Source organism: Schistocerca serialis, chromosome 4 (assembly GCF_023864345.2).
Source record: "Schistocerca serialis cubense isolate TAMUIC-IGC-003099 chromosome 4, iqSchSeri2.2, whole genome shotgun sequence".
Classification (NCBI taxonomy): Eukaryota; Metazoa; Arthropoda; class Insecta; order Orthoptera; family Acrididae; genus Schistocerca; species Schistocerca serialis.
In genome coordinates this window covers 780681873-780697902 of record NC_064641.1, presented here as the reverse complement: position 1 = coordinate 780697902, position 16030 = coordinate 780681873, and the positions used below count along the sequence as shown (strand labels likewise).

Sequence of the window (16030 nt, the reverse complement as noted above, 5' to 3'; positions counted from 1 at the left end):
GCGCGAAACAAAAGCGTAAAAAGTTGTAAAAAGAAGCGTTACATGGTGGCAGTACGAAACACGATAGCGGGCGCCGCATGTAGAGGTCGAAGACGTCGAGAAGGCAGCTGTACAAGCGCAGAAGAGTAGACCTACCTGTTGTTGCGGCCGGCTGCTCACGCCCACCGCACACCACACACGAACCACGCCACACCTCGCACGAGGCGACGCCCGAGGATGCGGCCGCTCCGTCCGAAATAAACGCCAGCGAGCGAGTTACGGCCGCTGGCAGCGCTTCTGAGCCGTTGCCGAGGAAACCAACAAGCGTGACGCAAGAATGCGAACGCGGCCGCCGGCACATGGCCATCGCCGTTTTTTTTGTTCTACGCGGCTAACACAATAGAAGCGGAAAACATAACAGTCATTTATAACTTTCATGAACATAATTTTACTGTCTGTGGAATGTTATTTAAGCTGCGATGTTAGTTAAGCTGTGCTATGTCCAAATGTGTACGGTAACGAACAAGGGCGTACCCAGCGTGTGAGTTGGGATGAGCAGGCTGCGGGTGGAGGGCAACTCACATTAGTTACGCAGGAGGAAAAGGGCAAGAGGAAATTAAGCAGTAATTCCTTACGGAATAATCTTAAGGCTATCGAAAAACTCACCTTAATAATCAGCAAACGAACTAATGCCGACACTGGACAGAAAGTTGTGCATCCCCAGGACACATAACGCCAATTCTGTCTAAAACGGCCTCTAGTCTTAATAAAGGCCTCAATTCAGTGGAGAAGAGAGTCCACACGTTTCTTCTTGTTTGCCATATCTAACTGGAAACATTCATGGTTACATCCTGTAGAGTAACATGATCATACCTTTGAAACAAGAAAACGGGAAATTTTAATTTTTTTTCGTTGAAACAAGGGAAAAAAGTGAACGCGTAAAATAGTTTCGCCATATATACAAAGGTTTCTAAAATAAAAATAAATAAATAAACAAATAATGTGTAGCTTACAGCCGGCCGCTGTGGCCGAGCGGTTCTAGGAGCTTCAGTCCAGAAACCGCGCTGCTGCTACGGTCGCAGTTTCGAATCCTGCCTCGGGCATGGATGTGTTTGATGTCCTCAGGTTAGGTTTACTTAGTTCTAAGTCTAGGAGACTGATGACCTCAGACGTTAAGTCCCATAGTGCTTACTGCCATTTCAACCACTTTGTAGCTAACATATACATTGAGGCCACAGAATACCTCCTAATATCGTATTGGACCTCCTTCTGCCCAGCATAGTGCAGCATCTCGACGTTACACGGACTCAACAACTCGCTGGAAGTTTCCTGCAGAAATATTTAGCCATGCTGCCTCTATAGCCGTCCATATTTGCGAAAGTGTTGCGCTGGCTCAAATGGCTCTGAGCACTATAGGACTTAACATCTATGGTCATCAGTCCCCTAGAACTTAGAAATACTTAAACCTAACTAACCTAAGGACATCACACAACACCAGTCATCACGAGGCAGAGAAAATGCTGACCTCGCCGGGAATCGAACCCGGGAACCCGGGCGCGGGAAGCGAGAACGCTAACACCCGACCACGAGCTGCGCACCGAAAGTGTTGCCGGGGCAGGATTTTGTGCACGAACTGACCTCTCGATTATACCCCATAAATGGTCGATTGGATTCATATCAGACGATTTGAGTGCCCAAATCATTCGCTCGAATTGTTCAGAATTTTTTTCAAACCATTTGTTAAGAATGTCTTCCACGAGTAATGAGTGTGTTGGAGTGGGACACTACGAATGTAGTGTGTGGACATATAAGGTGAGAATGTGGGTCTCGCGGGAGGCGTGCGCGAGATAGTCCCTGCAGTCGCCGTATCCCCCGTGCCCTCGGCGGCTCAGATGGATGGAGCGTCTGCCATGTAAGCACGAGATCTCGGGTTCGAGTCCCGGTCGGAGCATGCATTTTCACCTGTCCTCGTTGATATATATAAACGCCCGTCAGCATCTGAAGGTATTAATATAATTCTAATTTCGTTCTAGATGGCAGCAGGTCATCAGTGGTGTCTCTTCTTTCGGACATGTCCGAAAGAACAGACGCCATATCCATACAAGTATATAGTTCTCGCAATACCGGCCATGACCTTCTTCTTCTTCTCTTACGGGACTTGGTAAGAATGTCTTCCACGAGTAATGAGTGTGTTGGGGTGGGACACTACGAATGTAGTGTGAGACATACAAGGTGAGAATGTGGATCTCGCCGGAGGCGTGCGCGAGATAGTCCCTGCAGTCGCGCTATTCTCTGTGCCGTCGGTGGCTCCGATGAACGCCGGCACGGTAGCTCAGCGTGTTCGGTCAGAGAGCTGGTTGGCCTCTGTAATAAAAAAAAAAAATAAATAAATAAATAAATAAAAAAAACTGAGTGAAAGGATCAACAACGAACTTGAATGGATGTCATGTGTCTGCAACGACCAAACACAAAAAAAAGATGGATAGAGCGTCTGCCATGTAAGTAGGAGATCCAGGATCCGAGTCCCGATCGCGGCACACATTTTCACCTGTCCCTGTTGATATATGTCAACGCCCATCAGCAGGTGAAGATATTATTATAATTCTAAAAACAGCATGTGTGTTGATTGCTACGTCTCCAGTACCAATATCTATGAGTATTACACGATACACAGTCGCATAATGGACGGGTACCGCAAATTTGTTATGGAACAATATTTGTGATACCATGCAGAAAGAACCTGAAGACTTAGTTGACAATGAAAGAGGAAAAAATTATAATGATCCACAAACATTGTTCTGTACATCAATTGGCACTTCTGCTAAATTTGCAGGCATGGAGCACGTGATGGAATTGGTGGCACAAATAGTAAATTTTCTGAAGTTGCAACAGTTTTCGATGGAACTGAATGAAGAGTATGGAGACTATATTTATTACTGCAAAGTACACTGGTTAAGTCGAAGGTCAAATCTGGAAGGGTCTTTCGATTTAAAACCCGCTATTGCTGTATCTATGACCGAAAAAGGAGAGCACGAACGAAAATTGGAACATCCGGAATGGATTGCAGTCCTCGCGTTTTAAGTGGACTTGTCTGTACATGGCCGACAATAAGAAACTGCAAGGTGGGAAGTAATTTATTTCTTATTTGATGGGGAAGATTTTAAAAATAATTCGCATTGTGGAGAGGACAAATTCTGACGTAAAACGCCGCCCATTGCCGTATTTTCATGCCATTAGGTTTGAAGAATTAATTGTGGCCTTGAAATAATTATGAGAATAATTTTTTAAATGTTTTGAGGACACTGCCACTCTTACATCTGCATTAGAGATGTTTTCGAAATGGTTTGCCATTTCAGTTGAAAGTACCCCTGTGCTTGTACAGATTGAACTGCTTGAACTGGAATGTAATTTCCGTTTACAAGACAAATTCTTCTACATTACTAGCACTGGTCCAGGAGGCCTGTGTCGCTTTAATTGCGAAGAGTTTCCACGACTCCATAATGAGATTGCAATCGTAATAAAATATTTCGATAAACATATGTATGTGGAAGGTTTTTTTAGAATCTTAAACTAAGTACTTCACTATTACATGGCAACCTGAGTGCAAAAATCTGTGCTGTTGTCTGCATTGTCACTGTGCCAACAGTTGATACCAGGTAAAAAGCAACATTATATCTGCAGTGTGCCACATATAATTAAGTAATACTGGAAATTTGTTTTGTATTTGATCTGTGTTCTTAAGAGACTTGAAATATGAAATCAAGTGGTATACTTTACGACTATGTTGCCATTTAAATGTGGAGCTTTCGCACTTTCCCCCTCGGCTCCCTCCTCACACACACAGTGTGTGTCATGATGGTGGGGGAAGTGTGCAGCGAGACAAGAGGGCTGTGGCACATGACTAAGAGCAATGCTCGTGTGCCAAATTCTTGGGCTCCCTGGACTAAACCCATTTTACTCACAAAACAGAGAAGTCTCACACTCCATGTCTGAGCCAAAAGGCCTGCGTAATGGGTCAGCACTCTCTCTCCCACGTGAAGTCGACAACCCCAATGTTTGATGAGCAATTCAAAATATGAAAAAAATAAATGCAGCAAATGAGAGTATGTAAACGGGAAACTATTTCGCTGTTTGAGTAACAATGTTGATAGTTTTACTTGCAGAGATAACAAAGCAAGTGAGGATGTTTGAAATGGATCTGTATTCAAAAGCTTTTGAAAATACAAGGCTGGTGATACAAGACATAATAAAAGCTCTCGCATAAAGTGCAGGAAATGTAATAAATATAAAGACAGAAAGTTGTGGCACAGGACGGTTTCAGCGCCTGGTGTGATGTAGACATGGCAGTGGAGGCAAGTTTCAATGAGTCAGCAGTCTCCCTCTTCAATATAATACCTTTTCCCATTAGGTATCAAAACTATTCACTGTGACTATTGTGAAGTGACACGTCACTGTACTAATTCTTTTAAAGAACACACGAAATCCGGTAAAAAAAATACACCTATGCCTTAGTTGCTTCTGTATACACACACATCAAAAAAAATTTTGCATCACTCCAGTTCCCAGAACTCCTGAAGATAGACATTGGCTGTGTATATTGTATCACAGTCACAGTCCCTTTGACTCTTCAGAGATGTCACTAAACCCGCGCAAAGACGTAAACAAGCATGCATCCAGACGGTCAATACCGCGGTTCGATCGCGTTCATTGTTGCTTTGTGGCCAGGAAGGGCTCTCAACAAGGGAAGTGTCCAGGCGTCTGGGAGTGAACCAAAGCGATGTTGGTCGGACATGGAGGAGATATATAGAGACAGGAACTGTCGATGAGATGCCTCGCTCAGGTCGCCCAAGGGCTACTACTGCAGTGGATGGCAGCTACCTATGGATTATGGCTTGGAGAAACCCTGACGGCAACGCCACCATGTTGAATAATGCTTTTCGTGCAGCCACAGGACGCCGTGCGCAATTGGCTGCATGATGCGCAACTCCATTCCCGACGTCCATGGCGAGGTCCATCTTTGCAACCACGACACCATGCAGCGCAGTACAGATGGGCCCAACAACATGCCGAAAGGACCGCTGAGGATTGTCATCACGTTCTTTTCACCGATGGGAGTCGCATATACCTTCAACCAGACAATCGTCGGAAACGTGTTTGGAGGCATCCTGGTCAGGCTGAACTGTCCAGCAAGTGCAGCAATGTGGAGGTTCTCTGATGTTTTGGGGTGGCATAATTTTTGGCCGATGTACGCCTGTGGTTGTCATGGAAGGCGCCGTAACGGCTGTACGATACGTGAATGCCATCCTCTGACCGATAGTGCAACCGTATCGGCAGCATATTGGCGGGGCATTTGTCTTCATGGACAACAATTCGCGCCCCCATCGTGCACATCTTGTGAATGACTTCCTTCAGGATAACGACATCGCTCGACTAGAGTGGCCAGCATGTTCTCCAGACATGAACCGTATCGAGCGTACCTGGGATAGATTGGAAAGGGTTGTTTATGGAAGACGTGACCTACCAACCACTCTGAGGGATCTAAGCCGAATCGCCGTTGAGGAGTGGGACAATCTGGACCAACAATGCCTTGATGAACTTGTGGATAGTATGCCACGACGAATACAGGCATGCATCAACGCAAGAGGACGTGCTACTGAGTATTAGAGGTACCAGGTGCGCACAGCAGTCTGGATCACCATCTCTGAAGGTCTCCTTGTATGATGGTACAACATACAATGTGTGGTTTTCATGAGCAATAGAAAGGGCGGAAATGATGTTTACGTGATCTCTATTGCAATTTTCTGTGGAGGTTCCGGAACTCTCGGAACCGAGGGGATGCAAAACTTTCTTTGATGTGTGTATAAAAATCGTCCTTTTCAGTGATTTGGCGAATCCTTTGTTCCCTTTTCTTGAATCCATAAGAGTAAAAATAGTATAGATGGAGAAGACCGCACACTGAAAACTTATGTAAAGCAATAATTTTCAAGAAACAATATTCAGTGTTTTGTTGGCCTCAACAACTTACCCTACAGCAATAACTTACGCTATTAGCAGTTATTCGAAGTAGCGATCATAAGTTTGAACGTGTACATTATAATTGGTTGCCAGGCAAAACAAATTTTCCAGAGGAATACTGTGTGTACACCCTCTTTGGTGGAAGGGAATATACGAGTTTTCATTGTTCGATGTTTTACCTCGTTTTCGGATTGTTATGGCGAGCAAAAGAATTGTCCATTGTGGCCAAGTGTCTGAAAAACTCCTCTTCCTTTCCTTGCCCGTTTTCGGTATTTCCACCAGAGTTGTCATATGATGATTCCTTTGAATGGGAATCGAGAAACGAAGCTTCCATTGTGCTCACACTTTTGTCACGTGCAGTATCTCATGCAAGATCTTGTGCGGTGACCCTACACACATAATACCACTCTGTTTGACAATTTTTTTTGGTGGTAGTGTGCCTACTAGACAGCACCAAAGCTGCCAGCTTTGCGATGAACCTCCGTTCCTTCATCAGAGACTATATGCCGCGTCTGTGCGTCTTAATGATTTGTGTCACCACACTAAAACAATTTTGTTCTCTTTTCCACAGTCTCCTTCGCTGGCACATTATCGCCTTATAAAGTCACCATCTCATCGTGAACGTCCTTCACTGATTTACCTTGCAAATGCAAACAAGTCGCTGAACACGTGGACACGATACGCAGACCAGCAGCCATTCTGATTGTTTCCGCTACTGCAACGCCGCCAAGCGACGCTACTCGGAGCGAATTGCACAAACAACTGAGAAACAAACTGCGCATCCAATGCGTACACACCTATTCAAATACACGCACTGTTTTCAGCGAAAGGTACGAAGTTTGTAACTACCCCTTGTGTTTTTCGTGTTGTTGTTGACTCGTGCTCTGCACACACACACACACACACACACACACACAAGCGCGCGCGCTTATCTTTTTTCAGAGTTTTAATGCTAATGAAAGTTCCCTAAATTATTCGTTACACACCCATCTCCCAAAAACGCCCTCCTCGGTGTTGAAATAACCCCTCGCAGTTTCCAACTGCAGACCCACGGCGCCGTTATATTGTTATCAGGGCGGCCAGTACATCACGACTGGTGAGCTTTGTTCCCCGGCCGCCATCTTCCGCGGCGCGTCCCCAACTTTCCCGCGTTTTACGGTCGTGGGCCGGCCCTAAGTTTGCCAGACTGAGAGTGGCGGCGGTGGCGGAAGGGTCGACAAATTCCTAAACTCATTTACGCTGCGCGCGGCGCTCGAGTCGCTGTGTGCAGGCCTTACTACGCAACAAATTCACGCGTTTCGCTCCAGCCGAACGAAAAAGCGGCGCACTTCACTGCTACATGAATCCCTGAAGTAGCCCAACTGATTTTAATATTATACATTTTATGGACTATACTGAGTTAGATGCTGTTGAATAAACGTTTATATCCATTAGCATACTACACATAGTAAAGTAATGTTAACACACAGCCACATATTTTAGGGGTCAAACTCTCAATATCAGGCCGACTATATCAAATCATCAATGAGGTGCGCCTATATTCTTCAAAGTAGAACTCATAAATAATGTTATCTGGATAAAAGTCTTCATCTTACTTTCGATGCCCCTGTCAAGGGGAACGAACGCTGCAATGAACATCCATCCCAGAACGCTCACTTAATCCAAAACCCAACGGTTACAGTTGTAGAGTTTGAGATTCCCTATTGCAGATGGTCGAGTCTCAACTGCATCCGAACGTGACAAGAGAGATGTGACCACATCTTTAAGCAGTGTGGTAATTGCGAAAGTGCTGCGTGTGACTATGTTGCTAGGGAACTGACAGTTGGACACTGTGGGAAGAACTGCCTGCTCCACGCTTTTAAAGATGGTCTGAAAGACTTGCATGAAGTGCCACCGAGTGCTGCGATCTGGTTGTAAATTCTTTGTGTATGTATTAGAGTGGTCCCCATTTTTCTAATTTCGTATTTCTTTGGGCACATCCCCTGTTTGCTTTTTTTTCATTTTGTTTTAAGGAGAAATTTTGTTGAAAATGAAGACGAGGAATCAGTGCTGCAGTGGCCGAGAGGCTGCGCTATGACGCTACGTGTTGGTGTAACTATTTATGCGTGTGTCGATTGTTGTCATACTGTCTACCTCGAGCTGAGCGAGCGTCGTCGAGGACTCTGTGAATGTCTATTTACGTCATGGTGAGTAGTTTAAAAAGTAGTGACACACTTAGTTAATTGGTGAAGTTAAGCACTAGATAAGTGTACATAAACCACTATCTAATCGACAGGTTAGGTCGGCCTTGTTTTATAGCATATGCAAAGTGAAATTGACTCTTAGTGTGAGTGTTAATTTAGTCGCGCATGATTGTTTAATATTGCGAGAGAAGGCTGGGATTCCTGCAAGATCTCTGCCTCACTGTGAAAAAGAAACTTATAGACTTGCATTCAGTGTGGCGCAGTAAAAAAAAGAGAGAGAGAGAAAAGAAAAAAAAGTGCTCATAGAAAGACAAGCACTAACAAAAAGGAGAGTGTAAGTTCTTCGCAAATCTAAGTAATATCTTCGATGTTGCTCATGTAAATTCCTTGAACATGATAACAATAAGATAGGATAAACTCTTTGTATTACACCAAAGAGAGCCCAGGCATAGAGATTATCTTGCAGGTGTTGACTGGAATTTGGCGCCGAAAAAGGGAATGGCAAGGATTAGAGTTATGAAAGAGAAATTATGAAGATGAACGCGAGAACAGCTCACAGTTTTGGGAAACTACTACTGATTCACATGAAGAAACCGTTAAAGTAGGTCGTGTGACGGTGGTTCAATTTTTACAGAACCCTCCACGAGTTCACATTCAGTTTCTCGTAGCGTTGCAACCGTAGATGAAAATAAAGTAATTTCAAAAAAGGAAGACCAACGTGGAGGAAGGTTTTTTTATGACATCAAAACCAGCCGCCGTTTTAGACAGATGTAAGTTAAGTCAGAAAGATCCTGTGTTCGTCCTTGAGAGTACAGCTGAAACCCTGGGATACAGCGTTGATGATATTGCAATTAATCATCGTACTTCGATTCAAAGACATCGAGATCAGTTCAGAAAGAAAAAGGAAGACAATATTAAAAAACATTTGTTTACAGAGAACGATCGAAGTTTTGTGACTGTTCATTGCGACATTAATCTGGTAATAAAGCTAAGTATCAGAGATTCGAGAACTGAAAGACTGCCAGTCATAATAACTTAAGGAAATCAGGAACAATTAATTGGTGTGCTGCATTATGGAATTCTAGTTTCGAATGCCATAAAAGTTTGTGGAGTGGACGAGAAAGATCAAATTCTTTGTTGTGAAATCACTGCATCCAACACAGTTCGTTTCACAGGAGCTGTTACTTTGCTGAAATAGTTAGCAGGAAGGGAGCTGCTGTATTTTTCTTTGCCATCACCACATGTACGAGTTAGTGCTACAGAGCGTGTTCGAAAGTGAGTTATCCAAGTGGTAGTTAGTCCCGACGAAACATTCCACAATAAACTTACAGAAAAGTGGGACAGCATGGAAAAAAGGTGGTCATGAACATTTACTTGAGGCTTATAGCGATGTCGAAATTGACGCAGCGTTTAAATGCTTCCGAAAACTACAAAAAGAATAAAACCTGAAAAATGATTACCGTGAACTCATTCAACTGTGCTTCATCCTTCTGGGGACAAGTGTGGACTTAAATATACAAGAAAGAGCGCTTGGAGCTTTGCATCATCCAAAGTGGATGGCCAAGTGAAATTAAATAATTGATGCTGTTCCTCTTTCGTTCTCGTCCATGCCTCGGTGTTAGTGTATTGGATAGTCTGAAGAACACTTGCTAGTGTACGGTAAAATTGTATGCAAAATGGTGGTTTCTGAGTTCACCACCAATCGTCGCGCCTTACAATGTCTTCCGCTCTTTAAAAGAATTAAAACAGTACGAAAAAATAAATGCAAAAGTTTCTTCGAGTGCTCTAAATACACTCCTGGAAATTGAAATAAGAACACCGTGAATTCATTGTCCCAGGAAGGGGAAACTTTATTGACACATTCCTGGGGTCAGATACATCACATGATCACACTGACAGAACCACAGGCACATAGACAAAGGCAACAGAGCATGCACAATGTCGGCACTAGTACAGTGTATATCCACCTTTCGCAGCAATGCAGGCTGCTATTCTCCCATGAAGACGATCGTAGAGATGCTGGATGTAGTCCTGTGGAACGGCTTGCCATGCCATTTCCACCTGGCGCCTCAGTTGGACCAGCGTTCGTGCTGGACGTGCAGACCGCGTGAGACGACGCTTCATCCAGTCCCAAACATGCTCAATGGGGGACAGATCCGCAGATCTTGCTGGCCAGGGTAGTTGACTTACACCTTCTAGAGCACGTTGGGTGGCACGGGATACATGCGGACGTGCATTGTCCTGTTGGAACAGCAAGTTCCCTTGCCGGTCTAGGAATGGTAGAACGATGGGTTCGATGACGGTTTGGATGTACCGTGCACTATTCAATGTCCCCTCGACGATCACCAGTGGTGTACGGCCAGTGTAGGAGATCGCTCCCCACACCATGATGCCGGGTGTTGGCCCTGTGTGCCTCGGTCGTATGCAGTCCTGATTGTGGCGCTCACCTGCACGGCGCCAAACACGATACGACCATCATTGGCACCAAGGCAGAAGCGACTCTCATCGCTGAAGACGACACGTCTCCATTCGTCCCTCCATTCACGCCTGTCGCGACACCACTGGAGGCGGGCTGCACGATGTTGGGGCGTGAGCGGAAGACGGCCTAACGGTGTGCGGGACCGTAGCCCAGCTTCATGGAGACGGTTGCGAATGGTCCTCGCCGATACCCCAGGATCAACAGTGTCCCTAATTTGCTGGGAAGTGGCGGTGCGGTCCCCTACGGCACTGCGTAGGATCCTACGGTCTTGGCGTGCATCCGTGCGTCGCTGCGGTCCGGTCCCAGGTCGACGGGCACGTGCACCTTCCGCCGACCACTGGCGACAACATCGATGTACTGTGGAGACCTCACGCCCCACGTGTTGAGCAATTCGGCGGTACGTCTACCCGGCCTCCCGCATGCCCACTATACGCCCTCGCTCAAAGTCCGTCAACTGCACATACGGTTCACGTCCACGCTGTCGCGGCATGCTACCAGTGTTAAAGACTGCGATGGAGCTCCGTACGCCACGGCAAACTGGCTGACACTGACGGCAGCGGTGCACAAATGCTGCGCAGCTAGCGCCATTCGACGGCCAACACCGCGGTTCCTGGTGTGTCCGCTGTGCCGTGCGTGTGATCATTGCTTGTACAGCCCTCTCGCAGTGTCTGGAGCAAGTATGGTGGGTCTGACACACCGGTGTCAATGTGTCTTTTTTCCATTTCCAGGAGTGTAGGTTTTGTCAGCACGTATGGCATGTAAATGAAGAGTTCTGTGCGTTAAAATGTTTTTATGACAACGTTGAAAATTACGCTAATCCGGCCGGCCAGAGTAGCCGAGCGGTTCTAGGCGCTACAGTCTGGAACCGCGCGACCGCTACGGTCGCAGGTTCGAATCCTGCCTCGGGCATGGACGTGTGTGATGTCCTTAGGTTTAAGTAGTTCTAAGTTCTAGGGGACTGATGATCTCAGAAGTTAAGTCCCATAGTGCTCAGAGCCATACACTAATCCATGTGAATGTGAGCGAAAGTTTTCGAAATGTCTGCGTATTGGGTAACTGTAGCGGGACTAAGGAAGATACCTTGGACCGCAAAAAAGAAACGATGATGCGTGAAAGAAGAAGAAAAATGAAGACCTGTACAAACGGGTGGAGAAGATCACAAAGAATATGCCCAAGAAAAGGGTGAAGTTTTATGTGCATCTCTTCAGAATGACGGAATGCAAACTAGCGAAGAAAATCTAGCAACATCACCAAACTGAAGGTGCCTAAAAAATGGGTTGAGGAAAAACAATGAAGCGCCAAAGAAACTGGTACAGGCAGGCGTATTCAAATACTGAGGTATGTAAACAGGCAGAATACGACGTTGCGGTCGGCAACGCTTATATGAGACAATAAGTGTCTGGCGCAGTTGTTAGATCAGTTACTGCTGCTACAATGGCAGGTTATCAATTTTTAACTAAATCTGACCGTGGTCTTACAGTCGGCGCAGGAGAGATCGGACACAGAATCTCCGAGGTAGCGATGAAGTGCGGATTCTCCCTTACGACCATTTCACGAGTGTACCGTGAATATCAGGAATCTAGTAAAGCATCAAATCTCCGACATCGCCGCTAACAGAAAAAGATCCTGCAAGAACGGGACCAACGACGACTGAAGAGAATTGTTCAACGTGACAGAACTGCAACCCTTCCGCTACTTGCTCCAGATTTTAATGCTGGGCCATCAACAAGTGTCAGCGAGCGAACCATTCAACGAAGGGCCATCGATATGGACTTTCGGAGCCCACTCGTGTACCCTTGATGACTGCACGACACAAACCTTTACGCCTCGCCTGGGCCCATCAACGCCGACATTGGACTCTTGATAACTGGAAACATGTTGCCTGGTCGGACAAGTCTTGTTTCAAATCGTGTCGAGCAGATGTACGGGCATGGCGACAGCCTCGTGAATCCATGGACCGTGCATGTCAGGAGCGAACTGTTGAAGGTAGTGGAGGCTCTGTAATGGTGCAGGGCGTGTGCAGTTAGAGCGGTATGGGACCCCCTGATACGTCTTGATACGACTATGACAGGTGGCACGTACATAAGCATCCTGTCTGATCACGTGCATCCATTCACGTCCATTGTGTATTCCGACTGATTTGGGCAATTCCAGCAGGACAACGCGACACCCACAAGTCCAGAATTGCTACAGAGTGTTTGGAGGAACACTCTTCTGAGTTTAAACACTTCCGCTGGCCACCTAACTCTCCAAACATGAACATTATTGAGCATATCTGGGATGCCTTGGAACGTGCTGTTCAGAGGAGATATCCATCTCTTCGTATTCTTACAGATTTATGCACAGCCCTGCAGGATTCATGATGTCCATTCTCTCGAGCACTACTTCAGACGTTAGTCGAGTCCATGCCACGTCGTGTTGCAGGACTTCTGCGTACTCGCGGGGGATCTACACTATATTAGGCATATATATCAGTTTCTTTGGCTCTTCAGTGTAAGAAAGGACATAGAAGAAGTTGGGATCAATCAGTGAGAGATCCGGAAAAAGAGATATTTCGAATGAAGATTGACAAATTCAAGGAATGTAAGGAAAAGTAAAGTACGGGGAGCTAGGTCATCTTGACAGGGGAAATGATGACAATCCTCAGCGAAAGAATGAAGAGATTCTGGGAGTAGGAGACAAAATATGTGTTCCTCTTTCATTTATTGTTTTCAGCACGTAATCATTTACACTTCATTGTGTCTAGTGGCACATTAAGCAATGTGGGGCAACCAATACTGCTACAAGCACCTAACAGATTATGAATACGTTTCATTTACTACTGATAACAGAAAAAAATAGCAAAATTTCGAAAATGTCAATACATCTTTTCACCCGAAGATATAATACACTGAAAAAAAAATTCGAAGACGTGTGTCTACCTGAGACAAAAGACGAGACTGGCCGCAATAACAAGCAATTAAGCGGGTTCAAAATGTGACGAGATCGTATGAAAGAATCTTTTTTTTAGTTTCAGGTAATATACGTCTATAACTGAGGAAGAATTGGGTATTCTTAAGGCACAGTTTATTCATCGTCACCTTGACCTTTTGACGTGGCACTTCTGCTGATACTCAGAATGTCTTTGCTGAAAAGTATGGCAAGGACAGCACCCAACAAGTCCGTGATCAGGGAGATATGCGATGAGATCTAGATGGACGAAATCTGGCAGATGCAGCCAAATCCAGGACAGTTGATCGATGTGCAAGTCACCTATTCTTTGGTTCTCATGAAATTCTGTTGCGTCTATGTAGACATAGTTACTCTGCTCTCTCCATTAGTAATACCCCCAATGGATTGTGCAAGTGTTTATAACTCTGTCGTTGCTCTATGCCATTTATATCGACAGTTGATGGAGAACGCGATGAATGGTTTAGCCTGATGAGGCATTATTCCACATTGATGGATTTGTGAATCCACAGAATACACTCATTTGTGCTATTGAAAATCCAGATAACTACTCTGATCTCCTCTGGACACACAGAAAGTGGTTGTTGCATGTGTAATGTCACGTACGTGAATTTTCATCGCATTCTTTGACGATCCAATAAACAGTGAGCGCTACATGCATATAGTGCAACAATCTGTAAACACTGCACGTGATTTCAACAGAAACATTGCTTTGGCGCACACACCCATCAACACCATGACTCCCTTGGATAATTGTTTTCATGAACAAGCAGTATCTATGCGTTTGTGGTCCTCTCGGTCTGCTGATTTATTCGTACGTGATTTTTTCTTGTTTTCTTGTGATGATATATTAAGTACGCTACCTACAAAACTCGCTCTTTCACTGTTTCCTGATTGCAAAAAGGAACTGTACGATGTGTACTGCGGTACCTCAATAAATGCAGCACCATGTATTTAAAAACTTTCAACGTCGTATTCAATTATATGAGTCGCATAATGGAAGCCATTTTCAACAAATTTTATAATTCAGCGATCGCCAAAAGATTGCTTTGCAATTTAAACAGCCTATATTTTGACGTTGAACATTATAGTGTAGTAAGTTTAACCAAAATCCATCAGCTCAGAACAGTAAACGAGCAGTTTTCTGTAAAAGAGTTCTTGCACTCAGCCGGATGCAGAAAGAGATGCAGCTACTTGAAAAAGCTCGTGAAGAAAGGTTCTACACAAAATTTTAAGTCGAAGAGGAAGGCATGCAGACAACTGCGCACTCAAATGAGACCTACTACATAGATGACTATCGCTAATAGAACATATTTAGTGCTTATTGCTTTATTCTTCAGGTCGAAGATTAGTTTGACGAATTTTTCAACACTAGTCTACCCTGTGCAAGACTCATCATGTAGAATAATAACTGCAACCCACATCCATTTGAACTTGCCTACTGTAGTCAAGCCTATAATTTTGACACCCCCGCCGAAAGTTCCCTAGGTTACCAAATTAACTATTTATTGATGCCTCAGAATGTATCAAATCAATCTGTTCCACAAATTTCTTTTCTCCCCAGTTCGATTCATTGTCCATGAAATCTGCACACCTAAACTTAATCACTCTTCTGGAGCACCACTTTTCAGAAACTTATCTTCTCTCCTTGACTATATAGCCTATCGTCCACGTCTACGCTGTACTTCGTTACAGAGCTAAGCTCCAGACAAATACCTTCAGAAAAGACTTTATATGTATGTTTCCAGAACCAATAACTATTTTGTTACACAGGAAAACATGTATTCCATTGTCTTAATTCATTTTTTCCTGTTACTTTAAATTCAGCTGCGACCTTCAAACCTTTCCACATCTTCACAGTTGTTTCATCCTCTTAGAGAACGTAGTCCGCTACATCTTCTAACACAAAAGCCAGTTATATAAATGATTTAATAATATGAATCTGTACATTTTATTCCGATACTTTCAAAAGGGAGCAGTAGGTTTTAGACAATTGTCTTCCTCTCTGCATCTCTAATCGACTGGAAGAACATTTAAATACGATAACTTGCTAAATCTTTTGCATCCAAATATATCTAAAACTTCTGAAGAACGCAGAAGCTCGATCCACCTTTTCGAACTTCCCACACTTTCTGCCCATTTGGAACAAGTCGTTGAGTCCGACTGAAATAGCGCGAATGCTGTGCTTCCTGAAAACACAGTCTGCCACCAACCAGTGCCACCTAGGAAGGAGACCGGTACACTCTATGCATGGTGTCAGCAGTAGTGGTCATACGACTGCGAGAGACGTTTGCAGCTGCTAGCCTGAACTGAACTTCATGTTTATGAAATTCTTACTTTATCTAAAATAAAGAGGAAGTCTGATACTATAAATAATACATATTTGTTCTCTTATGTTTATAATACACTTTCTTTCTTTTTTCGT

At 44.5% G+C, this 16030-nt stretch overlaps 2 protein-coding genes across 3 annotated transcripts in view; one reads left to right on the top strand and one right to left on the bottom strand.

Annotated features, from left to right (window-relative positions):
* The window catches only part of LOC126473356 (calcium uptake protein 3, mitochondrial-like), a 588948-nt gene extending 588720 nt beyond the window's left edge, over positions 1 to 228 (bottom strand). For both annotated transcript variants that reach the window (XM_050100359.1, XM_050100356.1), the window contains exon 1: positions 136 to 228. The gene's annotated coding sequence lies outside the window, so the exon portion shown is untranslated. The remainder of the gene's footprint in view (positions 1 to 135) is intronic.
* The window catches only part of LOC126474763 (GTP-binding protein Rhes), a 626634-nt gene that overhangs the window by 438249 nt on the left and 172355 nt on the right, over positions 1 to 16030 (top strand). The gene's annotated exons all lie outside the window — the stretch shown is intronic.